Source organism: Equus asinus, chromosome 4 (genome assembly GCF_041296235.1).
Source record: "Equus asinus isolate D_3611 breed Donkey chromosome 4, EquAss-T2T_v2, whole genome shotgun sequence".
NCBI lineage: Eukaryota > Metazoa > Chordata > Mammalia > Perissodactyla > Equidae > Equus > Equus asinus.
This window is the reverse complement of record NC_091793.1, coordinates 138642363-138669568: the sequence shown is the minus strand read 5'-3', so window position 1 is coordinate 138669568 and position 27206 is coordinate 138642363. Positions and strand designations below refer to the sequence as shown.

Sequence of the window (27206 nt, the reverse complement as noted above, 5' to 3'; positions counted from 1 at the left end):
GCCAAAGGGAATTTAAGAGATTGATGATGCCTTTGGTCTGTGCCCAGTGAGGACAGAGTGCTGAGCTGAGAATCAGCACTTGACTTCCTCCGCCAAAGTAGCTGGCTCCCAGGGGCCCAATGAGTCATTAGGTGTCATGAGGTATGAAGGCTGTGGCCATGTGCCTTTCCTTCCTGCTGCATGTAACTAAGAAAGGGTTGGAGGCCCAAGGATTGGCAAATAGGAGTTCATTGCGACTTCCGGCCTCAGCCAGGATATGTACAGAGTTTGGAAGTCGTCACTACTGTTCTCATGACAAGAAAAAACTACAAATTAAAAATCGATCATGACTTTTCTTGGACCTACCAGGAACTTAAGTTGCAGGGTAAACTGGATCCTGAAATCTGGAGAGATGAAGGCATCCAGAGAGACGCAGCCAAGATCTGCTGAACCAGCCAAGAACAGAAGCTGCTGGAACCGTAAACTGGTAGGAACACTTAAATGGTCATTTTGATGGCCTAGTGTGGAGTAATGTGAGAGTGAGAAACTTCTGGGGGTCATAGTCTTAGAGGGCCCCCCCACCCCACAGGCACGGGCTTTCCTTCCAGGAACCTCACAGGTTCTCATGATGAAGATCTGAGAAAGGTGCTCTTAAGGCTCTGGGAAGGGTAAGAGCCATTTTTGTGAAATACAGCAGAGCCTTCTCCATAACCGAGGGCTACTCTCTAAGGGAAAAGATGCTGCTGGAGCCTTATCTTAGCTGGGGGAGGGAATTACTCCTGTTCCAGGCCCCTCTAGCCTTCATGTCTCATTTAAAGGAGGAAAAATACAAAGTCAACAGGAGTCAGAACTTGAAGGAAGTAGAGTGGAAAGGGGCAGGATACAGTGAAATAGAAGCTACACCTCTGGCAAAACACTTTTTTTTTTTTTTTTAAGGAAGATTAGGCCTGAGCTAACATCTGCTGCCAATCCTCCGCTTTTCGCTGAGGGAGACTGGCCCTGAGCTAACATCCATGCCCATCTTCCTCTACTTTATATGTGGGATGCCTACTACAGCATGGCTTGCCTAGTGGCGCCGTGTCCACACCCATGATCTGAACTGGTGAACCCCAGGCCAGCGAAGCGGAACGCGCGAACTTAACCATTGTGCCACTGGGCCAGCTCCTGGAGAAACACCTTTTAAAGGTCACGGTTCCAAGACACAGGCCTACTGAAGACCAAGATTTAATCAGAAGATTATAGGACACTCCCCCTCTCCCACACCAGCATTACAGCTGCGAGAGCTGTAAGACATGGATTCTTTCTGAGGAGGAGTACTTAGGGAATCCTTAGAGAAGCCTCATGGCCTCAAGGAGCCTGAGTCGTGTGGGGACACAGCAGCAGATGCTGGTCAAGCACCTCTGTCCAGACTTGGAGCAGATTGATACCTGGTCTTGTGGGTTCACAAAATACCACAATCCTGTGGAATCTCCCATCGTGTGGTTCTGTAGGAGGACCTGACACCCAGGCTACAGCATAGTGATCTCGTGATAGACAGAGGGAAAGCAGAGCCGTGCCTGACATCTTGTCGATTTCTAGTCTCCTGTAAGTGGGCCTGGGGTTCCCTGGTACAGAGAGTTTCAGGCACAAAGCTGCTGGCTGTCCTACGGCACTGGCAGTGCGTTCCGTGGTGTCAGTAGACTTGCTTAGATGAGTCGCTGAAGAAACTTCTTCCCCTTCTTGCCATAGCTCGCCATCAGTCTCAGGAGGAGCCTGTAAAATTAACTAGTCTTCTGGCCCTCTCTATAATTCAACTGACAGTCTAGATTGCTGACCTCAATAGTCCAAGCTAGTTCATTAGCGGACGTCCTAAAGAGCCCTTTCTAGAGTTGCATGAGTAGATGCTATCCATTCAGCATAAAATGCTGAATTTGCAAATGCTATTGATTTGCAAATGTACATTACTCAGGTATAGTAACTATCTGACTTGATGTCCCAAGTGTGGCAGTAAATGGTAACCTTTCAGCATGAAGAAAGTACTATTAAAACCATCCATAAAACCTTCAGAAGGGGCTTCCAGGCTTCAAATGCAGGATGCCCAATGCTACTAGTTAGAATCCTCTCAGTTGCAAGCAACAGAAACTCAACTCAGACTAGCTTAAAGGAAAAAGGAGAATTTATTGGCTTATGCAACTGCGAAATTGGGAGTAGAACTTGTTTCAGGAGTCACTAGGACTTAAATGCAGTCATTAAGTCTAGGTCTTTCTGTCTCTGGTTATTTCTTTTCTTTCTCTTTCTCCCTTTCTCTCTTTCCCCTGCTTCTCTTTCTAAGTCTCATTCTTTCTTTTTGTAGATGGTCTCCCTTAATTAGGGGATGAAAGTAGCCACTAACTCCAGTCCTAGAACATTCTGGTAGGAAAACCCCAGCAGAAAGAGCAAGTTAGTTTCTCCTGGAGTCCGTGTAATAATCTCAGAGAATGACTGACTGGTTTGCTCGGCCGTGGCCCCACTCCTTGGACCAATCACTATTTCTAGAAGGAGGAATACAATGACTGCCCATCTCTATGGCCAGAGAGTACTATGACCAAAAGCTCCATGAGCACCCTGGTGGAAGGGGAAAGAGCACTTTCCCCAAGAAAGGAGAGGAGTTGTTGCTAGAAAGCGTGAAGCAGTCCTGGATGACATAAAAAACAGATATCCACTATATTCCATCCCTTCCACCCATCTGCATTTACTGGCACACACAGTTAATCTTCATCCAATACACAGAATTCCAAGGTGTCCCCAGCTAACCAAGAATTCAATCACCTTCTCCCCAAGGAGGGGCAACCCAAAACCACAGCCTTGTCGAGTATCTCTGGATCATGTACATTACCCTAATGCCAGAATATCTGTCCCCTGCTCAGTTTAGTACAAGGAAAGACAGAGGTTATACTGGAACCTGGGAAAGGCCAGAAAATACGGAAACCTCTCCTAAATTCTACCTGCTCTGTGTCACTAGAATGACATTTACCCATTTGGTGACTAGAGAACAGGAAAGAATACAGGTGCCATGCGCCGTATCCCGCTGGACAGAAATCATGAGTGTATCTCCCTAGATCTGGAGGGGCTCCATGGGAAGCCCATCCCATCCCTAGTCCTGCTTACAAGGTGGCTCTCCCTTGGCCATTGAACTGGAAGGCTCTCACTGAGATAGGCATAGAGGGGTCTTCTGAGGCCGGTTAGCAGCCCGGTTCCCCAGGCATGGTTATGGGGCCCTGGCGTTGCCTCAGGAGTAGAGCATCACAGGTCCCTTTCTGGAGCTACAGTTTCTCAGATAGCATAATTCCTTAAAACTCTAGTAAGCTTCTCATGGAATCAATTCTGGAAAACTCCATTAGCTCAGAACCAATGCCAGAAATCTTGGCCAGTAACAATTTGTAAATCTGAATCCTGACTTTCAATTTCTGTCTCTTAGCAACTAGCTTTGGTCCTCTGCCTGTCCTCCAGGCTCTCTTCTTTCCGTGTCCGTCTTGGTCTCTGCTGTAGGATTATACGAGACCATAAATTGGGGTGGTGAGGCAGAGGTCATTGAGCCCTGCCCGCAGGCCATATTCTGTTGCATGAAGCCTTAGTATAGGGGTAATTGTTACCTTTATTTAGCAGGAGTGACACAGAGCAGGTAGTACTTAGGAGAGCTTTCCATATTTTCTGGCCTTTCCTGGGTTCCTGTATAACCTCTGTCTTTCCTTGTACTAAATTGAGAAGAGGACAGATATTTTGGCACGTGCAATTCCACAAATACCTGATTTTCTGACCCTTAGTGGTCTTAGTTTTCTGCCTATCAACAGATGCAGTCTATGCTTTCCCTGCTTTCAGCCCACAAACCTGTCCCTTTTGTTCAGGGCTATAGTGAAGACTGCAAAGGAGCCAGCACGCTCCATCATTCTGATATTTCTCCACCAAATCCCTCGAGGCTCCAGGCTTGGTGGGCTCATGGTCTCAGTCCTAAAATTCCAAGGGTGATCATGAGCCAGCTGCTCTGCTGGTGCCTAGCAAAGATTTGATCTTCCCAGCCTGGGAGGGAGGGCCCCCCACAGTCCCCTACTTTACCTCATCTCAGGCTATTCTACATTGCAGGGTCCGTCACTGGCAATGTCCTCCTTCTAGATACCAATTTTTGTGGTGGCCAAACCCATTTTGCTTGCAAGTGACAGAAATTGAATGCAAACTGGTTTAAATAGAAAGGAGAATTTACTAGCTCACATACCATGGGTAAAGGACGCTTCTGCCACAGTTGGATCTGGGGAACAGTGAGCGCCTCACGTCTCCACCTCTCAACTCAGCTTCTCTGAGAGATGAGATGATCTCATTCTCTACTGGCAGATGGGCTCCCCCTGTGTGGTGGGGAGAAGGCCGTTGGCAACCCCAAACCAACAGCATCCAGGAGCAGATAGTGCAGCAGAATAAGAATCGTCTTCCTCACAGCGTCCAGTTATCCATCCCCTGAAAGGTCTCTGGTTGACCCTAGCTGTTCACTTACCCAACTCATGAACTTGTCTCTGTTTCCTGGTGAGTGGCTTACGACAAAGTGGCAGGCCTGAGTTGTACACCCTCCCCGTGGCTGAGTGTGGGGTAAAAGAACAGGGGTTTGTGACCAGCAACCCCCACCACCACCACATGGAATGGGTGGAACAGTCTTCCAAAGGAGAGAGGGTCACGTCGTTAGAATAAGCAGGGAGGGATACAGAGAAAACAAAAATAACACTGATTTCACTTCAAGACTTCCCTGCCTCCCCGCGGCTGGGATTCCTAAACTCACCCACACCCCGCCTGGATGGAGAACCCAAGACTTAGGATCTACAAACTATATCAGATAATTTTAAAAAATCCACCAAAAAGAAAAATGGCTGTGTTACAAAGAGATCAGGTGTGGGTATTTACACGTGAAGCCTCTGGGGAGAGTGAGGACTGAGGCCACGGGGGCGGACCTGGGGGTGTCTGGACAGACTTCCACCACGGCCCTGTGCACTTCGCAGAGGTGGCCTTCTCTCTTCATGTCCTGTTGGCTAAACACAGGGACTACATGTCAATCCTTGTATCCCCCAAGATACTATTGGATGCTCCTGGAACTGTGATGTTCCAGGCCTGAGGTTCTGGGTGTGTTTGAGGGGCCAGAGTTCAGGAGCCCATGCCAGGTTGGAGCTTGTATGGGCGGGATTGGAGTGAGTGGAATACCACACCAGAGGCAGTACAGCCGGAGGGATAGACTTTCTTATAGCAAAGGGCACTCAGAGTTCATGGCGGGGCACATGGCCCTGACCGCCACATCCAGGAAGGAGTTGGGAGGTGATAGGAGATGGGCCAGGACAAGTGGTTCGGGACTAAGGATACGAGTGACACCCGAGTCTTGAGACCTGTTTTCATGAGGTTCCTGTAAACTCTCGGGAGGAGCTTGAAGTCAAAGGAACTGGAGGCAAATGCAAGACAATGGATGTTGCATTGAAGTCATTTTCTAAGAGACCAGCTGTTTTAAAGTTTAAGGCTTTTTATGCATATTTTACAAATTATGATTTTCAACTGAAGGAAATGTGTCTTGCATAATGGTCTAGGGTATTTTTGCCTCGAGGCTATTATATTGCGTATTTTTATATAATTGACTTTCTAAATTCATAGAAGTAATAGTTTCTAGAGCACGAGGGGCTTTATACAGCACTTAATCCAGTAGTTTTCACACTAGGTTTTTTTTTTAAATCACTGAAATACTTTTTTGTCCCCCAAATAAAATCTGTAAGATGGTGTCATTCATTCCACAAATATCTGTGTTCCAGACACTGAGTGAAGCACTGAAAAAAGGGCAGGAATGAAGCTCCTCCAGTAGGGCGTGGAGGCTCCCAGGAGGGCCCCCCAGTCTTCTGCTGAGCCTGTCACCTCCTGCATTGCGTTCCCCTGACGCTCTGGCCCCAGCGCACAGATCCCTGATCTGGGCTCACTCCCTCATTCAGAACGAGGACACTGAGGTCAGAGGCAAAACCATTCATGTGGCCTCTTATGACGTAAGTATCAGAAAGTTTAATTTCATCCATCACTTTCCTCTTGCTTTAGATGGAAAAGAACATTACAATTCTCCCACCTTCCTCTTTTTAAAAAAACAATTCCTCCTACATCTGCCTTTAGAATTCCTTTGCTTGGAGTGGAGGAACAACCTCTTTTTCTTTCTTGGTACTCCCTTTACACTGTCATTTGCTTCTTGGAGGAAATCCATGTGGGAGGATGAGAGTGGAGTTAGGTTGGCAGAATTAAGAAAGGAAACAATGGCCCCTGTGGTGGAGCAGCAGCCTTGGGGCGCGAGAGGAGGTGGTGCAGAAATGTGATTCTGATAAAATTATCAGGAAAGAAAGGCTAAAAGTTGAAGGTCAAGAGAGAAGAAAAAGCCGCCCACTGAGGATTCTACATGGATCACCCGAGCGTCGGGGACAGAAGAGTGCTGCTGATGAGGGGGAGCTGTGGAGGCCACGGGATGACTGAAAGGCATTTGTGTAGTAAAGACATTTCCACGGGAGCACATTTTCTTCATGGATATTCTCTTGTCTCGCCACCTTTGTGATCGAAGAACCACAATTGCTGGTCAAGTTTGAGACCAATCCATGACATTGAAACAGAATATGATGTAATTCAAAATACATTCGCTGAGCACCTACCACGTGCCAGGTACTGTGATACACATTGAGGATCTAAAGGGCTGAGAGTTACAGCCCTGCCTCTCGGGAGCTCTGTATCTGGAGAGGGAGAAAGACCCATAAGCAAACAAATGTAACATTGGTTCATTCATTGACCACTATATGCTCAGTGATTACTCTGAGCCAGGCACTGGGCTGGGCAACTGGAAGCATTTCTTCAGCACCAACAGAAACATTTCCTCAACTCCTGCATACGTGGTATGGGGGGAGGCAGCCAATCGAATATTCATGGAAGCAATTAAAGCATCACCTCTGTTACTGGGCGGTGAGGGTGATGCCCAGGGAGCTATGAGAGCCCGAAACGGGCATCTGATCTAGCCAGAGAACTCAAGGGAGGCCCTTCCCAGCTGAGATCTAAAATAAGACTGGATATTGACTAGGCAAAGAGAGGAGAAAAGAGCCTTCTAGACAGAAGAAACAGCTCCATCAAAGTCAGAGAGCGATGGGAGGGAGGTGGGTGCAAAGTTGGTGAGGTGGCATAGACCTATGCAGAAATGTGTAAGCTACACAGAAGGATTCTGTCTTTATCCTAAGGTAATGGGGAGCCATAAATCCTTTGTAAGAGTTCTATGTAGGAAGTGCTATGGGCACAGGGAGGATGTAATTAATTCTTCCTGGGGATGGGGAAGTCTGAAAAAGCTACTGAGAAGCTGCCACATTTGATGAGTAGGTATTTTTCTAGGTGGTAAAACTGAGCAAAGCCATCCCAGACAATGCCAATGGTATGAGGAAAGAAAAAGGGAAGTGGGTTAGCTGGGTGACTTGGGACAGGATACATGAGACACATGACAAGTGGCCACAAGGACACATGACAAGTCGGGCTGGGGTGGGGATGGGTACTGAAGGAAGAGTTAGAAGTGATGCCAAGAAGCCAATCTTGGCAGTTGAGGCACATGCCAGAAATATGGAGAAGAGAAGAGGAACAGGTCTGCAGGGAAAGACCAAGCCAGCGGGCCCAAAGAGACGTTGAACTGGAGTCTTAGTTTTCTTTTTCCTGCCAAGAATTGCCTTGTCTCCACTTCTGGAAAGCTAGGTAGACAAAATTGCCTCCACCATCAGACTTAGTGCTTGCCCTCTGAGAAAGTGTCTCTGGCTCTCGGCAGGGGGTCCTCAGAATGCCGAGTCCCCAGCCAGCTACATGCTCATTTCTGCACCCCATGGCTCTTTTCTCAGGCCCTTCGCCTGGGCCCCGATGTTCGGCCGCCCAAGTTCTTTATCTGGGGTTCTCTGGATCCTGTCGTGTGCTTCTCCAGCTTACTTTCACTTTCAAGTTTCCTGTTCTGAGTTTTTGATCCTCCAGCTTGACTTCCTAAGTTCCTTGCCTGTTACTTTCTCACTGCCAAATCTGACCCCTTTAGACTCTTGGGAGCCATCAGTCCCCTATGGATCCTTTCAACACCCTTTCCTCTACTTCCCTGCCAATTTCCCAGTTTATTTCTTCCTAGTCAACTTTTCTTTTTTTTCCCACAGCCCCTGCTGCGTGGTGCCATGCTAGAACCCACCTAAAATAAGAGCCACTGCTGATTCTTACTACTTTCCAGGGACCTCACTGCTACCCCACCCTGTCCTATGTTGACTCAGTCGCCTCTGCATTTTAGACAGCCCAAGGGAATGGAGCCCCCAAAACGTTTCAGACATGAGTTGCCACCACCCACCAGTCTCCTCAGCACCCAGTTAATGACTTACTCGAGCAAACAGAAAGCTGATGCTGACATACACTTCTCCACATCAGCTCTGTGATTCTGGGAAATCGGGTTAAGTTGAATACTTTCCTTTTCGATATAAAATGGAGCCCTGTTAGGCTTTCATGAGATCACGCAAGCAGTGTGCTTAGCTCCACGGCTAACACACGGCAAGTGCTCATTGAGAGATGGCTACGATTAGATATTTTGGCAGTGAAAATAGATTTTCACATTACTCTTATTCACATTTTCCTGGAAGTAAATTGTATGGCAACTGGCTAATAAGCCCAACAAGAAGTAAACGACTTAGATCAGAGGTCAGCAAACTTTTTCCATAAAGGTCCAGATAGTATTTCGGGTTTTGCAGGCAACGTGCTCTCTGTCACAACTACTCCACGCTGCCTTTATAAACTCAGCCATAGAAAACAGTAAACAAGTGGGTGTGGCCATATTCCAATAAAACATTATTTACAAAAACAGGTGGCAGGTCAGTGGGCCATAGTGTGCTGACCTCTGATGTACATGGTTGCCTGTGATGGAATAGTGATTGATGAATTCATGAATTTATTAATTTAACAACTGGTCATTGAGAGCTTGGTGCTGGGCATTCAATGGTAAGACGAAGAAATACAGTTCCCGCTCCATGGAGATGACAGCTAAGTGGAGGAGATGGATGTTAATCAAATATGCACACAGATAAACGGAAAGGTCAAATGTGATTAGAGCTATGAAGAAAAGATATATGGTGCTATTAGACCATTTGACAAAGAGGCGTTTGTTTGTTTACTTGTCCGTTTGGTGGGGGTGGTTAGAAAAGTTTCTCTAAGGAAGTGTTGCTTGAGCTGAAATCTGAAGGATGAGAATAAATTAACTCGATTGAGGAAGTTGTGGAAGAGTTTCCCAGGCAAAGGACCCAACGTGTGAAAGTCCTGTGATGGGAAGAAGAATGGAGTGTCCAAAGAATTGAGATAAGACTGGTGTGGCCAAGCACAAGTAATGGGAACCTTGATGAGGATTGTGGTCTTCAGCCTGGAAGCAGAGGCACGCCAATAACCAGCTAAAGCATGATCAGATTTGCATATTGAAAAAAATATCGCTTCAGCTAAGGTATTGAAAATGGAGTGGATGGGGACCTACAACATTGCAATGAGAGAAATTTCCAGTTATGGCTAGATCATTCTTTTGAAAGAGGGAGGTTGGGTGGTTTAATGATTTGCAAGTAAAAATTTCTTTTCTGCATCATGGAAAAGTCATTTAACTCCTTCTGGTCTACGGAAAATAAAGTAAAAAATCAAGATTTGTATTTCATCAGTGCCAACCTTTTTATCTTCTCAGTGTTTTTCTTTCAGCAGCAAAATGCAGATGAATTTGCATAAAAGTTTACTCACACACAGTTCTGGCAACCTACTGACTCAACCTGTTTTTCAACTTGACTTATTTTCCACACATGAAACATTGTGGCTCAGATAGGTCGTAATAAAACATCTCTCTTGTTGTTTAAACTAAAATCCCATTAATCAAAGTAAACTTGGAAGTAAGTTAAGTATTTTCAAAGATTAAAAACTGATAAACCTAACTGTTGGTTCAGTTATCCATAAAATGGAGTTTAAAAAAACAAAGAAAAATTTCTTTAGGTTTCTTAAATTATCCACATTCCTTCTAATGGCACGAAAAGTGTACAAGGTCTAGAAAAGTAGTTCTCAACCAGGGGTGGTTTTGCCCCCCAGGGGACATTTGGCAATGTCTAGACACATTTTTGGTCGTCACAGCTAGGAGCAGGGGGAGGTTGCTACCAGCATGTAGTGTGGAGAGCCAGGGGTAGTGTTATACACCCTACAATACACACAGCAGACCTCCCACAGCAAAGAGTTACACAAGCCAAAATGTTAACAGTGTTAGTAGGGTGGAGAAAGCCTGGTCTAGAATAAGGTTAATCCACCAACTTCCTTCAACTCTGTTTGTTCCGCATGATGCTTTGGAGTCTTCTTTCTTCCTTCCTTCCTTTCCTTTCCTTTCTTCCTTCTTTCCCACCTTCCGTCCTTTCTTCCTCTCCTCCTCCTCTTCCTTCTCCTTCTTCTTGTTCATCTTCGCCTTTGCTGGCCCACCAATTTTCCATAATCTGAAATGAGATTCCTCCACTTTTGCAGAAGTCATAAAATATCTCATGGACACAGGCCACTTCCATCCCAGTATATCCTGAAATCCATATGTGATTGACTCAGCTCCTATCACAGTGACTTGTGTCCTCAGTATGTCAATCATTATCTCTCACTAGGATTCACTCATCTCCCTGCACCCATTTCTGTCCCCTCCCCACCACCAAGCAGCCTTTTAAACATGCAATTTCTTGTCAAGCTCCTATTTATAAAAAAGCTTCAATGACTTCTCAAGAGGAAGGTCAAATCTTCATTGGCCCAGGAGCCCCTGCACCAGCTCTCTCTGCTGCACGGCCGCCCACTTTTCAGTTTCATCTTGCACCACTCCCTCTTCTCACACCAGCCATGCTGGACCTCTTAGTTTTGAGTATGCCATGTTCTGGTCTGTCTCGCAGGCTCTTCCCTCTGCCTGAAGTGCTGTTCCCTTTATTTACTCACCTGACTCCTACTTACTCTTCAAGTCACAACTTAATCATAATTTCTCAAGGAAAACTTCTCTGACTCCCAGACTAGGCACATAGCGTCAGAACACTCGAGAATATTTAATTATTCATGTTTTAGCTTTTGTTTAATGTTAATGTTGGCCTTCTCCCCCAGACTATAAAGCAAACCATGAGTGGGTGTTCAAAAAGAACCTTGCATTTCAGGCTGCTCCAGAGATTTTTGATCTTTTACTTGTAACCATATGTGACGGACCTAATGTTCCCTCTAAGAAAATAGCAGACTTGGGCAAAATTTGCAAATAATCCTGGCATCTCACTGTAGCATTGCACAACAGGCCACATTTATGAATCTTAATACAGAGTCACTCTGCCTCTGATATGAGCCTGGCTGGCTATACAAGACATCTTTCATGCTCCATCTTTTGTTCTTCTGGATCACTCTTTACTCTAGCCATTGTGGCAGCCACCAGTTGATGTAACCTCCCCTTCACTGCCACATATCTCTAGCTTCCAGCCCTGGGACTGATGTGTCATGGGACACCTGAGGACAGCTGCTTGGACTCATGCATGTGCAGCTTAGAAGTGCAAGGGCTTCAGTCCCCTACAGGGCAACTCTTGGACAGTGGTTGATGGAGCTGGCGTTCTCCCACAAGTCCTACTGTCTTGGGCAGACTATTCTGGAATATATTCTGAGTCTTCTTCAGAAGGTCCTGGCTGGACCAAGACCTAGCTGCCTACAGTGATGGTCAAGCCAATAATGCGTCCTTGCATTGGCTTTCCTTCATCCCGTCTTTCCTCAGTCTGTTACTCATGCTCTCTGGGACCACTTCCAAAATAAACCACCTGCACAAAAACCCTTGTCGTGGCCTCTCATTTTGTGGGGAACACAGTCTAAGACAATGACATTGGATCTTGTGTGAGTCATGTGGGAGCAGACATTTAATCACACAACAAGGGAATTCCTCTTAGCTCCAGAAATCCTGGATCCATCTGTAGTAAGCTATATAATGCCAAATAAAGCCAAATCTATCCATGTTTTAATCTCCAGAATTTGTGAATATGTTACCTTAACATAACAAAAGGGACTTTGCAGATGTGATTAAGATAAGGATCTTGAAGTAGGGAGCCTATTTTAGATTATCCATGTGGTCCCTAAAGGTAATTCCAAGTCCTTATAAGACAGACGTGGGAGGGTGAGAGTCAGAGAGAAGGTGACGTGGTGCTGGAGGCAGAGATTGGAGTGATGCGCTTTGAGATGGAGGAAGGGGCCACAGGCCAAGGAATGCTGGCAGCCACCAGAAGCTGGGAAAGGCAAGGAAGTGGATTGTCCTCTGAGACTTATAAAAGGAAATTTGATTTTAACTTAATAAAACCGGCTTTGAACTTCTGACCTCTATAACTCTAAGAGAATAAATTTGTATTTTTTCAAGCCCCTAAGTTTGCGGTAATTGTTATAGTTATAATAGGAAACTAACATTCTACCTCTTTGAAAGTGATACGATTGAATGCCTCTGTTAATAAAAGTAATAGTAGCTGCTAATATTTATTAAGCCAAGTGCTCACTGTGAGTCAGATTCTGTGCTAACCACTTATTTGCTATTCTTCCCTTATTTTCCCAACAACCCTATAAGGCCGGTACCTCTACTGTCCATCATGGTGGATACCATCCTATGACACTCCAGGTCCATCTCCCCCCTTCTCTGCCCCAGGAGATAGGTCCATATAGATTGCCTCCACTGGCCCCCTTGATCTCTGGCTTCCAGTTGGGTTTGACCAGTTGGAGGCAACAGCAGGAGATGTGGAGGGTGGGTAGGCAGTGTGGCCTCCAGCTCTCTCCCGCCCAGGTTATTACAGGTTGACTGTATCCCCCTCCTAAGGTCACAAATCATGCCAGCTAACTTCTACATAAAGCTTGCTTGTAGGGTCCTTGCTCCTGCTGCCTCTGGGAATTTCTCCATCACTTGTTTCTTCTCCTGAATCCTGCTCACACTTCTGTAAATAGCCTTTGATTAAACAGTCCTTAATTCACCCCATTTGTGTGTGCCATCTGATTTCTGCCAGGACATTGCCCAATACTCTCTTTTTTCTAGCTAAGGAAAATAAGGCTCAGAGAGGTTTAGTATCTCAACACATTTCATGCAAGTATAAAATAATGAAAGAATGAGATGAGCAGAAGTTTCCTCTGCTTTCGCTGTGATAGGGAGCACTGTTGATGTTCTCCCAAACCTGAACAAAAGAAACAAATTCGTTGTTGTCGGTGTTGGGTCTATCGATCACATGCACACTGAATCTGCCTGTATTTTTATCGGGCCCTCTCCCTTAAATGCTGCATTCTCATTTATTAGGTGCACCATCGGGTATTTTTTAATAATATATGCAAATTTTTAAAAATATATCATTTTCTATCTTGTTTTGATCATCTTGACACCACACTTTCCTGTTACACAAACACTTGAGAATGTGGTTTGTCCTCAAAGACCATGCCAAATGAGAGGAAATGTTTCTGTGAATTGTCTGAGTTATATGCGGCCATTTTTGATGAAGTCTGCAATTCTAACAGCTGTGTCCTAAATTAAGAGGAAGATGGGCATTTCTCCAGAGATGAACCAATTCATCAAGAACCCATCTTGCACAAAATATAAAACTTTAATAATTCAACCCTACTGGGGGGCTGGCCAGGCGGAAACACGTTGTTTAAAGAAATGTGGTTTGATGGCTTTGAAATACAAACAAGAACTTGAACTAGGTAAATAGAATGGGGCCTAGCACGGCTCTTAGGAAATTTGCTTGAATGAAAAGCTAAGAAAGATTTATAATTGGTATATCAATTATTTCTATGGGAGTGGATGTTTTTATGATGCTTGAGGGTACTTAAAAAGTTTGCTCTCATAAGTAAGTTAAACATTCCTCTTGAATTACTGTTTGCACTATTAATTTATTTAGCAAATTAATCACGGAACCATATCATTTTAGAGCTGAAAGGGGCCTCAGAGAAAATCCAGTGCAACTCTCTTTTTGCAAACAGTTTCTTGGATCCTTCTTAGCTCCATGCTCGCAGTATAAGGACCAGCCTGCGCACACCCCTTCAGTCCAGCTCCGATCCCTGAGCACTGGCCCACAGCCGGAGGTCCGCATAGCTGGTTCCTTCTTGCCTGCAAAGGGAGATTAGGACATGTCGCAAGTGAGCTTCTGCACTGCTCCTCTCCCTGGTCCCCCAAACAGAGACTTTGTTCTGCTCTACTCTTTCCTGCCTTTTTTGCCAGAACTCAGTGCCCTCACGTCTGGTACCCCTTCCATTCCCAGTCGCTTACACTGAGGAGGCTCAGAGGAAGGCCAACTTCTCAGCGTCTTGCCTTGCCACTCTTCCAATCTGCACGCCCTCTCTGCACCTCTGAAATCACATCCTCCAAAATGGCTTTTGTCAAGGTCTCTCACAACAGAGCTCAAGACTCATACGACTTGACCATTCCTTGGTAGCATTGGGAATGGCTGATGACTCCTTTCTTGAACTCTTTCCTCCCTTGCCTTCTATTACAGAGGATCCCTCCTGCTTCACCTTCACCGCTCTGACCATTCTTTCCCAGTCCCTTTTGCTGGAGTTCTTGTTTGTTGTCATCTTCTCTTCTCATTCTACGGTTCTTCACAGGAAATCTCAGTCATCCTACCACTTTCTCAACCGCCTGCAAGCTGTTTACTATCAAGTTTAAGTCCCTGGCCCAGGTCTTTCTCTTGAGCTCCCAATTGCCTACTGAACACCTTTTGAAGTTCCACAGGGCATAACAAAATCATTCACATAGGTGCCCAAGGCAGAAATATAAGAGTTACTAGATCAGTCCACCAATGGTTCCCCATTGCTCCCAAGATAAAATGCAAACTTCTTAGTATAAGCAAAAAGGAGGCCAGTGAGGTCCGGTTACTCTGACTGAAACAGCTTCATCTCGTACAGCTCCCTGTCAGTCCTCACATCCACCCCAGCTAAACTGTCCTTCCTGTAACCTTCAGACAAACATTGACCCCTATTCCAAGAGTCAGTTCAAGAATTATGTCCTCCATGAATCTTTTTCTCACCAATTTCCCCCTCTCTGGAAGATTCGGTCATTGGGAATAGGAAGAAAGAGAAAGTTCCAAGTAATAAAGAAGAAGTCACAGTGTTGAGGAGATTAAAGTTGTCTCAGTTCAGGTGAACTAAGCAACCGGCTTTAAAAATAGGAGATGTTCAGAACTTTTCCCTCCCTGATCTTCTCGCCGAGCGATGCTTTCTGGAAAGTGAAATGGCTCTATCTGTTTACGTAACAACTTCTCTGTGTTTTTTCCCCCTTAGGCTGCTGGATTCTGGAGACAGACATCTTTGCATGCTGCTAATCACGACCCTGTTATTAGGAAGTCAAAAGGGGTAGGATGTAGATAGGGGAAGAGCAAAGATGCTTGTTTTCCTATCTGATGTCCTCCCTCCTGCCTAGCAAGAGATCCAGAAAAAACAAAATCTCCAGAGATTCTGCAAGTCACACGAGTCTTGGCTTGCTTTCTTTCAAATTAGCTCTAAGATCTTAAATGACCCCAGCTACTGAGATCAGTATTCTGGCAGCAATAACAAATAAGCGTTGAGGTGGCAGTCAGTCCCCACACCCAGCCACGTGTACATGTTTATTTTATATTCTATCCTTGTATATTTAAATATGTCAGGTTTTTATCTAACTTGTCTGAACTCCCATGTAAAAATGTGTGAAAGTAGGTCTCTCACATCTAAAGGTACTTAATACGTGGTTTCTGGGTTAGAAATATAAATTTAAGAAAATTTTGAAGTCTAAACTGGAGAAGCGAAAGTCATAACTATCATGTCTCCGGATGAAGTCTTTTGTAGATTTCTTCCGTTGAGCGACAGGATGAGTGTTCTACAATCAGATCAATGAAAGCTGGTGGCTTCTTCGGGATTTTACTGAGGACAAAGGAGGAGGTTCTGCACATGATTAACTTTGTCTGATTGAATTGAGAGTTTCTGAATGATTAAGAAACTAGAGTTTGACTAAGTCAGAAACCATGCGGTCTATAACAGAAAACTTCTAAAGAAAAACAACATAAATTTCCAGTAGAAGCAAGCAGATGATTTCTGTAACTTCATAACCAGGACAAGAACTCCGTTCACTTCCTGTTCTGGATAAAGTCCCTGAACTGAGGCCACTCCAGCACAAGGGGGTGAAACATCTTTTCAGTGACTTCTCGGAAAAAGAAAAATCCTCTCTTGAAACTGAGGCCTCTGATTTGTTTTAATAATGTCTCCATTTTAGCCAAGTGGATGGAGGGGAGGGGAATGAGTTTTGAATTACCTGCTTTATTAGTATAAATGGTTTTTACTTGTTATATTTTTCTAATGAAAAGGAAAAGAACACAATTCTCACTAGGAGAAAGGGTTCTAAGATTTTATTGAGTTTGCCATGGGCTAGACACTGAGAGAGAGGTTCTTCCATACTCATTCTTACCTTTAGACATGGTACGGATAATGATAGAGCTCCCTTGGTGTGGCCACCACCAACTGAGAACTTCCTGTCTGCCGGTGAGTGTTAAGCGTCTTACACAGATCACTTCATCTTTAAAGTTTTTAAGATTCATCCACGTTAGATCACATACCACTATTTCATTCTTTTTCATATTATCTTAAGATAGTTATAAGATATATATCTTATATATAATATACATACTAAGCTATTTAGAGATTTATATATCTAAATATCTAAGATATCTAAATATAACTGCTGTGGTCGTTGAAAATCCTCTTCTATTGCAGTCCTATTAGCTCCTCTGTAGGTAATGCTTTCCACAATCTCTATAGATCAATGTAAAGACAACCAATACTGTAATTTTTAGGAGACACACAGCATTGTGCATCCTCCATTACCTTCTTTGTGGGCTCTCAGGCCATTTGGCTTGGGAATATACCATTCATTTATAAATCGAAGGGAAAAGGACCCAGAGATCTCAGGCCTGTCCCAACCCATGTGGGATGGGCCAAATTAGGAGAAATTGGTTTCTTTAAAGTCTGCTGGTCTTTGTGTGTTTATCACCATGCTAATTATCTGGTTTTCTGCTTTATAATTTGGGCTTCCCACATAAATCCCTCTTTTGATTCCTTTGCGCCCATTATCTGATCTACAAAAATGGGGGTGGGGTGACCAATTTGGGATTGGTCACAGCACTTCTACCTAGCATTTGGATTTTTTCCCATTCCTTCATTAGATAATATAATGAGAGAGGGACTCACAGTGTTGGAAGCAACTTTGGTGGGTATCCTCTTTCTAAGAGGTCTACCAAGGTCACACAGCAGTTAGTAACAGAGCTGGGGCTAGAGCCTAGGGGAAGGGTCTTTTTCTTCGTGAACAGAAAATAACATGGACGTGCATCAGAATAGAAGGCCCAGCCGTGAACTTCCTTTCTGCCACTTCTTAGCTGTGGGAACCCTCAAGCCATTTCCTCCTCAAATGTGACCATGAAATGAGATAACATGAGTAAAGTACCAAGCATTGCCCTTGTGCATGGTCTGTCTTCTTGATACCTGTCAGTTGCCATGCTGTCCAGGTGAGGGCTCTTTGGTTTGGGCTTTGAGAGCTCCCTCCAAGGTAGTTGACCAAAACCCGTAGTTCTCCATTGCCCCTCCACTTCCAGAGCAGGGAGGCTGTTTGGGCATCTGGCTGCCTAGGGGAGTTCCTTTTTGTGAGCTGTAACCTGAGAGGCAGTTATCACAAAGCCAGAACAGAGCAGCGGCCTTTGATGGCCACAGGGCTTCCTTCAGTCCAAGAGAAGCTTCATTGGAGTCCTGAAGCCAGTCGTCATCTCAGTCTCTATGTGGTTGTCCCACCCTGAGAAGTTCTGGTAGACTCCTGGGAAGTGTTTTTGATAGATAGTAGAAGTTTATTGTTCCCACTTTATGATTCCCAAGGGTGAGTGTGAACCCAGAACATAGTCTGAACTCCCTCTTCGGCCCTAAACACATTATACCATCAAATAAAATCCGCTACTTGTAATTGAATCATATTACTTGCATCATAGTTTTCCCACTGCAAAATATTGTCTTAATTTTCACTAGCATGCTTACTCCTCAAAATCTGAAAACTCTCCATACCACCCAAGTGTCCCCGCCGAACAAGCATGGAGGCTCTGTCTCGCGCTAATGCTAGTTCCAAATGTCCTCCTTTTTCATAGGCTATTGACCCAGGATATTTTTAAATTTTGGACTGTCCCAGACATGGGTCTAACTGATTCTGAACCCTATTCTCCTCGTGTTACAATCTCTTACCCTTCACTGGTAGGCCTACTGTTCTGAGACTAGCCCCAGCTGAATATCCTCAGGCTGTTCCAGAGCCCAGCCCCAAACTATCACCTTCTCAACACCTTGGCTTCAGCCACCTGGAGAGAAAAAACCAAGACATGTCCCTTGACAATTAATTACTCAACTTTTGCAAGTGCCTATTATACGTAAATCTGAACTAAATTCTGTCACTTTATAGGCTACCTAATGCAAACTAGTTAACATTTCTAAGCTTCAGTTTCCCCATCTGAAGAATGGAGATAGTAATAGCACCCATTACCTGGGGTGGTTCTGAGTAATAAGAGAGAGAATGAATCTAAAGGGCTTGGTGTGGTGTCTAGCACACATAAGTAAACAACTAATGTCAGCTATCATTGCCGTTGTTGCCATTGTTGTCACTGGACAACAGTGAATACAAAGATACATAATACATACTCCCCACCCTCAGGGAGCTTACAAGATACTTGGGATGACAAGTCGTAAGCATATGACAAGAAGATGGCAATAGAGATATCCTAATAAAGTATGTGATGCTGTTATTTGTCAGAGGAGTGAGGCACAGGACACTGGAAGCTAGAATATGACTTGGAAAGGCTTCAGGTTGATGGAGGAATAACAAGCTGGGCCTTGATGGATGAAGTGCACTTAGACATAGTGAGGGCAGGGAGGAGAAACAGCAAGAAGCAGCGAGCAGAGAGAGGAATGCGCAAGGGTTTGGAAGACCATGAGTGACAGGGTAAGTGCAGAATTCATGCCAAGTAGGTGGGAGCCAGATTATGACAAGCATTGAGTGTAAATGTGAACAGGCAGGCATCTGAGATTTCAAGACGCCAAGCTGCGGGAACCTAACACGGTGGTGGTATATGGGGTGGGTTTGGGTGCGAGAGACAACAACGGAATACACTGTTACACTCATCGAAATTTAAGGTGAAGTGCAGAGGCCAGGTGACTGTCTGGAGGTGGAAAGGGCAACCAGAGTTGAAAGACACTTACAGAGAAGAAATGTGTCCGGATTTAAGAGGCGAGGGCAAAATGGAGTGGAGTGTTTGCAAGTAGAAGGGAGGCACAGAGCACCCCAAACTTCCAATCCCAAGAGGCAGGGAGAATGGGGCGGCGTAGTATCATTAATGAAATATGACAGTCATTCACTCAGTCTCTTGTTCATAATATTAATTCTGCACTCTCTATGTCAGACCCTGTCCCAGGTCATTCGGATTCAGACATGAACACAGCAGTTCCTGCCTTCCAGGAATTAACAGTCTAGTCAGAAGGAAAAATTAGATTGGGGAAGAAAGGTTTTTTTATTTACTCATAAAGGTTTATTTATATTTACCCATAAGTTGATAGATCTGAAAAAATTCAAATGTCACCTAGAGGACTCCTTACTGTGCTCCACTGAAAAAAACTGTAAAGATGAGAAGACTGACATCCAAAGAGAGTAAAATTCACACCTCTAGTTACTGTCAGAGCTGGCCCAGGATGATGAGAGCCCGGAATTCTTTTTTTCAGAGGGGAAGTGGTTGGGGAAAGGAAGTGTGAGGGTGGGGCCAGCAGGTGACCTTCATGCTCGTGTGATTGATTCCAAAGGAGAGCTGGGCCTCAATCTGGACTTGAGCTTGACCTGTGGAAGGGTCAGACTTTGAATGAGGGGGTCTCACTGGGATATACTGGGGGTATCCAGGATGCTCTTTTCCAGTTCCATTCTCCCAGAGCCTTCCTTTGAACAAGTTTGGCTCTGGAGAAGGAAGGAGGTTGCCAGAGGAGTATGAGGCTTCCCTAGGGGCCACCTCTAGAATTCTCACCCTGGGAAGCTGAGGGAGCTGGAGGAGGGGTGCAGGGGAGTGTTACACAGACCATCTGAGGAGTAGACAGCCGATTTAGATGGACCACTGGTGGCAAAGGAGAATCTGTCTGGAAAAGAATGCAAGTGAGTAGATGACTGAGCCCGGAGAAATGAAAGACCCCAACAGATTACCTGCCCCTCTCATTCTGGAGAACCAGGACCGGGTGCCCTTAACCAGCCCTACGCCCAGAGTGAGACCCACCCAGCAAGGGGCAGTGCAGGCCCCTGCAGGCAGCTTTGAGCCTGCTGAGAGCACACTTCAAACGTGAAGTCAGAAAAAGTGGGCTTCTGCCTTGGCCCCATCACCCACCAGCCCCGTGTGTGCAGACCACCAGCCTCACCAACTGGACCTCAGCCCACCCTCTGTGGAATGACATCTCCAATATCTGCCCCTTCTGTTCATTTCCTAACAGTCCTTGGAACCAGAAGGAGGCCCACAGGCCTTTGATTTGACCCCTGCAATAAGTGTCCTGGGGCTTAGGCCTGCAGAAGCAGGAAAGAGAGGCAGGATTTCCTTCTTTTTATGGCTGAATAACATTCCATTGTGAGTGTATATATATGCGCACACATTTTCTATATCCATTCACTTATCACTGATGGACGTTTAGGTTGTCTCTATGTCTCGGCTGTTGTAAATAGTGCTGCAGTGAACGTGGGAGTGCAGAGATCTTTCAAGTTAGTGTTTTCATTTCCTTTGGATAAATACTCAACATCCAGGAGTGGAATTGCTGGGCCATTTGGTAGTTCTATTTTAATTTTTTGAGGAACATTCATACTGTTTACCACAGGGGCTACACAAGTTAAGTTCCCACCAACAGTGCACAAGGGTTCCCTTTTCTCCACATCCTCTCCAAGACTTGTTATTTGTTGTCTTTTTGATAATAGCCATTCTAATAGTTGCGCGGTGATATCTCATTGTAGTTTTGATTTACATTTCTCTGATGATTAGTGAGGTTGAGCACATCTTCATGTTCCTGTTGGCCATCTGTATGTCTTTCTTGGAAAAATGTCTATTCAGATCCTCTGCTCATTTTTTATCAGATTGTTTTTTGGCTATTCAGTTGTTGGAGTTCCTCATATATTTTTGACATTAACCTCTAATCAGAAAAATGATTTGTAAACATTTTCTCTCATTCTATAAATTGCCTTTTCATTTGGTTGATGGTTTCCTTTGCTGTGAAGAAGCTTTTCAGTTTGATGTAGTCCCACTTGTTTATTTTTGCTTTTGTTACCTTTGCTTTTGGTACCAATTCCAAAAAAACCGTTCCCAAGGCCAATATCAAGTAGCTTACTTTCTACATTTTTTTCTAGGAGTTTTATGGCTTCAGGTCTTACATTCAAGTCTTTAATCAATTTTGAGTTAATTTCTGTGGCATTGGTTGTAACACCTCCTCTTTCATTTCTGATTTTGTTTATTTGACTCCTCTCTTGTTTTCTTAGTGAGTCTAGCTGGAAGTTTGTCTATTTTATTTATCTTTTCAAAAATCCAGCTCTTTGTTTCATTGATCTTTTCTTTTGTCTTTTGAGTCTCTATTTCATTTATTTTCACTCTGATCTTTGTTATTTCCTTCCTTCTACTAACTTTAGGCTTAGTTCGTTCTTCTTTTTCTAGTCCTTTGCGGTGTAAAGTTAGGCAGTTTATTCAAGATCTTTCCAGTTTCTTAATGTAGGCATTTATCACTATGAACTTCCCTCTTAGAACTACTTTTGCTGCATCCTATAAGTTTTGTATGTTGTACTTCCGTTTGTGTTTTCTCAAGATATTTTTTTATTTCTATTTTGATTTCTTCTTTGCTCCATTGGTTGTTCAGTAGCATGTTGTTTAATCTCTACATATTTGTGGATTTTCCAGTTTTCTTCTTGTAATTGATTTCTAATTTTATACCGTTGTAGTCAAAAGAGGTGCTTAATAAAATTTCAAACTTCTTAAATTTATTAATACTTGTTTAGTGGACTAATGTATGGTCTATCCTGGAGAAAGTTTCATGTGCACTTGAGAAGAATGTGTACGCTGCTGCTTTTGGATGGAATGCTCTGCAAATAGCTATTAAGTCCATCTGGTCGAATGTGTCGTACAAGTCCAGTGTTCCTTTATTGATTTTCTGTTTGGATAATCTATCCACTGATGAAAGGGGGATATTGAGGTCCCCTACTATTATTGTATTGCTATCTTTCTCCTTTTAGGTCTGTTAGTATTTGCTTTATATATTTAGGTGTTCTTATATTGGGCACATAAATATTTACAAATGTTATATCTCATTGTTGGATAGCCCAGAATTTTTCATGTCATGCCGTGACACCCTCTCTCCACACATAGCCCTCACTGTTGGGACCACATGATTGGCACTCGATCATGCATTGCCTTGTGATGTTATTCACAGGGTGTCAAGCAAGGGAATGGAAACCCATGGCAAACTGCAAACTGTGAGGGAGGGTAAACTAACAGAGTTCTCATGTGCTGGTGACTTTTTGCTTCCAAAAGATTCTAAGTTACTTTCAAGGACCATGTATTTAATGTCTATGGGCATGAGGACAGCATCCACCATCCAGATGAAAGCCTGCCTCTTCCCTCTCTGCCACTGGCTGTACCCAAACGTCCTTGAAGCCCTGTCGCTCTGATTCTTCAGTACTGCTCAAATTGGTCATTTCATTTATACCACTACCACTATGGTCTTAGTCCAGGCCCTTACTGCAGTTACCTTGTAATTTTTTGCTTCCCTGACTCCAACCCATCTTTTTCACTCTGCCATCCCAGAGCCAAACACGTCACTCCTCTCTGTAAAAACCACCAATGTTTCTTCAGTAACTAAAGGAAAGGTCCAATCTCCTTAGTATGACCAGAAGTTCTTTTCCTTCCAAAAGTTCTTTTCCACTCCTTTCCAGGTACTCCATGCCCCCACAAAAACCACCGACTATTACCTGAACACCTCAACATTTTTATCTCCCCATGCTTTTGCATATACTTTATATTTTGCCTCTTTTTCTCCTTCTTACTACCCTAACTCTGTCTTTCAAGGCCCACCTCAAAAACCACCTTCCCTGAATATAGACTTCTATTAATTTTATTTATTTACAACACAAACCATGACAAAAAATGAGAGGATACAATGTCACATAGAGACATGCATACTATATAGCAAAGTGAAATACATTCCAAAATTTAGCAAATGATAGGAAAGTAAGATAAAGACAGGAGTGATGTTAGGCCATGAAATGCTTCTCAAACATTCCTACACATTCGCTAGCCCTTCACAGCTGTTCACTTCTATCTCTGAGGCCCGTTTGTGTGTCTTACCCCTCCCCTTGAGAACAACAAATTCATCTCAATCACTTCTTTATTTCTGGAATCCCAAACAATGTCTAGCACGTGTTGAGCACTCGATGAATGGTTAATGGATAAATGAGTAAATGAAGGTTTAAATGAATATTATACTCATCTATATACTCCCCTCCCAGTACTGAATAATTTATATGTAATGGGTGAAGTGATGGAGAGAAATTCAGAGAGAAATATCCAAGTACCTGGAAATACGGTCATTCTCTTCAGGGAAAATAGATTAATCTTTGGGAATACATTGGCTATCAAGAAAGAAAACTTGGAAAGAAAAGAACTGGAAAAAAGAACCAGTGAAAGAGAAAAAAGGGGTATGACATAGGAAGGAGCAGCAAGGAGGTGGGTAGAGAAGAAGAGTGATGAGTCAGTGCTGTGAATGCTCCAGAGACGCCGCTCTTCTTGAGTATGATATGTTTTGCATTTCCTGCCTCCTTCATAATACCTGCTAAATAAATGTTGTCAAGTCAGAAGTCGGACACACATACTGTAAAGTCCCAAGTCAGGAACACAGCAGAGCAAGTGACTTCCTTGGCCTGAGATTTAGTTTGTGCCTCCATGTGAACACATCTTCATACCGTTTGCTATTTTGATGCTTACATCAGCTTTAACCCATTTCTGGCTTCCTGTTCCTCTGGACCCCAGAGCTCTCAGAAGAAACCCCTTTATCTACATTTACCCACACTGTTTGGTAACTCTTTGGGGAATAGGCATTCCTTCCAGATCCTGTAGGATTTCTGCTTCTGCCTAGGCCTTCCTGACTTTCTCATGCCCTAGGGTGTAGTTTCTGGGTCCACCTGCATTGTCCTGGGTGCCTCGCCTTACCCTCAGACAAGCTAAGCCAACTGTGCACCTACGAGCTCGCGGCTCCCCTTTCCTTCCCACTCCCAGCCCAAGCACTCTTGCCTCCGACAACTCAGAGATTAAAATGCTCTGTCTCCCAGAGGAAGTTTTTTAATTTCCTCAAAAGGGAGACTATGTTGCTTTGTTTTTTTTCCAACGTAGTTTAACGTAAAATCACTATAAATTCTTAAAAGACAGACAGCTGGTGACAAAAGACAGTAATTACACTGAAATACTCTATAAAATCTCTACCATGTTTTGCAAGGAATTTCATCCAAATGTTTCTGATTTTGGAATTGCTCACTTGTAATTGCTATTTAAGTCCAGGAAGCGTTTCGACTGCCATCCATAACATTTTAAAAGGGTTTTTTTTTCGGGGCTGGCCCCGTGGCCGAGTGGTTAAGTTCGCGCGCTCCACTGCAGGCGGCCCAGTGTTTCGTTGGTTCGAATCCTGGGCGCGGACATGGCACTGCTCATCAGACCACGCTGAGGCAGCGTCCCACATGCCACAACTAGAACAACCCACAACAAAGAATACACAACTATGTACCGGGGGGCTTTGGGGAGAAAAAGGAAAAAATAAAATCTTTAAAAAAAAAAAAAAGGGGGTTTTTTTCTTTTGAAATCACATAAAAGAAGCTTGTGTCACATATATTCTTATTCTGTAAACCTAAAAGTTAGATGTGGCCAATTCAAGCACACTGGTCCTGTTGGGGTGCCACAGATAAGACCATGTGTTTTTGTTTGCAAAGTCATTCCTTTCTGCCCATTCTCTCAGGGGCAAGCCCCTTCTCTCCATCTTACTTTCATGGGACAAAAAAGGAAAAGCCATAATAAAAAAATACTAAAAAATGGGACAATTGGAATTCCCAAATTGAAGTAAAATCTAAATGGATCACCTCTTTCCTGAGCAAGTTGTTGAAGGGTAGAAAATGGAAAATGGAAAATGGAAAATGGGGGCAGGAACTACTGTGTGGCTAGGTGACTCCCACAGTGACCTTAGGAGTTTTAGAAGCTCCCCAGAAATTAGAGAGTAAATTGTGAAATGCCTGACTATACAGTATAAGTACGTGACCTTATCAAAAAATTTTTAAAAAAATACGAGTTCATCTTGCGAATGTAATTTATGGTACTTTGCACGCAAGGACCATCCTCTCATCCACCTGAGCAAAATAAAGAGCTGAGCACAAGCTCTCAGCAGCCAACTAAACAACACAGACTCCGAAAACCTCCGAAATTATCACCAGGAAAGAGTTAAAGAAATGTTGAAATTCAAGAATTGGGGATGGAGTTAAAGATCTGAACATGCTAGAATAATAAAATTGTAGAGATAGAAGAGACTTCAGAAACTATTTTCTAAATGAGGAAAATGAGCCCCGGCGTGTGTGTGACTGGCAGTGAGGGCACTGAGTGTGTGAAGAGAAGTGCACAGACGAAGGCAGTGAAATGGGACTGGGCATCATGGGGGGCTGGAGGATGTCACGGCCTCCACTGCGAGAGCCCAGCTCCGGTCCAGGCTCCCCCCCCGAGCGCTCTCCTCGCTCCCTCTCCCCGAAGGCAAAGAAGTTGCAGACAACGTAGGTGGTGATACAAAGAAACTGAAAAATTCAAAGCTAGTGATAACTGTGGGAAAATGAAGAGGTGTGAAGTGCGAAAGCTGAAAAGCTCACGATAATTTTGAGAACAGAAAATTGACTAATTTTAGACAAATTATTAGTGAAAATTGTATAACCACTTTATAAACTTTCTTTCAAGCATGCAATTAAAAAACATGCCCCAACCTATTTTCTTTTTTTTAAAGAAAGTGTCTTTTTTGAATTCAGGTTTGTCTTTTTTCAAAGATTCATATGTTAATTTGATCTACAGCAACACTAAATACCACTCTTCAGAAAAGCAAATTATACTATGGAAAAAAAGTGCTTGGCAAGAGCCTCTGCTCTGCTCTTTGTGGAGGCGGTAGAGTTTCTAGATTATAGACATCACGCCACAGTGTCAGCCTCTCTCTCAGCACTGCGTCCTGCCTTTGCTATGCCTGTAAGTAAAAATGGCTCCCAGATGGCCCCCACAGCCAGTGTGGTTCAAGGTGTTCTTCACAAGCAAAGCAGGAGAGTTTGAGTTGGGTGGGATGCTTGAAATTGTCATGTTTAGTGACACCAGGCACCAGAGTTTGCTGTTGATAATGAAGATAATCAAAGGAGGGGAAAACCCAAAGGACTTCAAATAAGCCCAAACTTCAAAAGTTTCAAAAACTCAAAGGCTGGCGATTTGAGTTAAAGATCTTTTGTGGGCTGAACTTGACTTAATTAATGCCCCACCCCTGCCTTTACCAATAATGCCTTCAAAAAAGAGCAATTGAAACTGTCTTTCGGAAATCAGATAAAGGAAAAAATTAGGTCCATTTGGCCTGAAGAAGAGAAGGTGAAGAGGTTCACGAACCAACCATCTTCAAGGACAAAACACAACATCAGGAGAGGGTCGGTGGACTTGTCCCAGCAGCATTCAGTGGCAAGTGGTGTGAGCTACTTCATTAACAGCAGGAAGATATCGGTGTAAATTTCAACACGTAAGAAACACATTCTAGTGAGAATTGCTGAAAAATAACTATATAGGAAATGTCCATCTCTGAATACTTTAAGAATGAAGTGGAAGGCGGGAGAATAGATTAGACTTCTTCTCCAGGTCATATCACGTTGGGGCACATCAAAGTTCATCTCATACACAATTGCTCTCGTGTCATCTCTAGGATTATTTGGAAGGGAATTATTGTATTTGTCTATGTGTTCTCAAATTCCCACTAATATTATTTTAGGCAAGGAAGAGGGAAAAGCCTTCTGTGGCTACAAACTTCTCTTGCTTAACCTTGGAGCAGCCGAGGAAGGAGGAGGTGGAATGAGAAGCCTAGGAGAATGGAGGAAAAGAGAGATGAGAGTG

The 27206-nt window shown here is 43.9% G+C and overlaps 1 long non-coding RNA gene across 1 annotated transcript; it reads left to right on the top strand.

The window, feature by feature from the left end:
* The first annotated feature begins 54 nt into the window (after positions 1–54).
* On the top strand, positions 55–24879 carry LOC139045144 (uncharacterized). The gene is made up of 3 exons (XR_011503002.1): positions 55–466; positions 5769–5993; positions 15280–24879. It is a non-coding gene; the product is annotated as an uncharacterized lncRNA (long non-coding RNA).
* The last annotated feature ends 2327 nt before the right edge of the window (positions 24880–27206 follow it).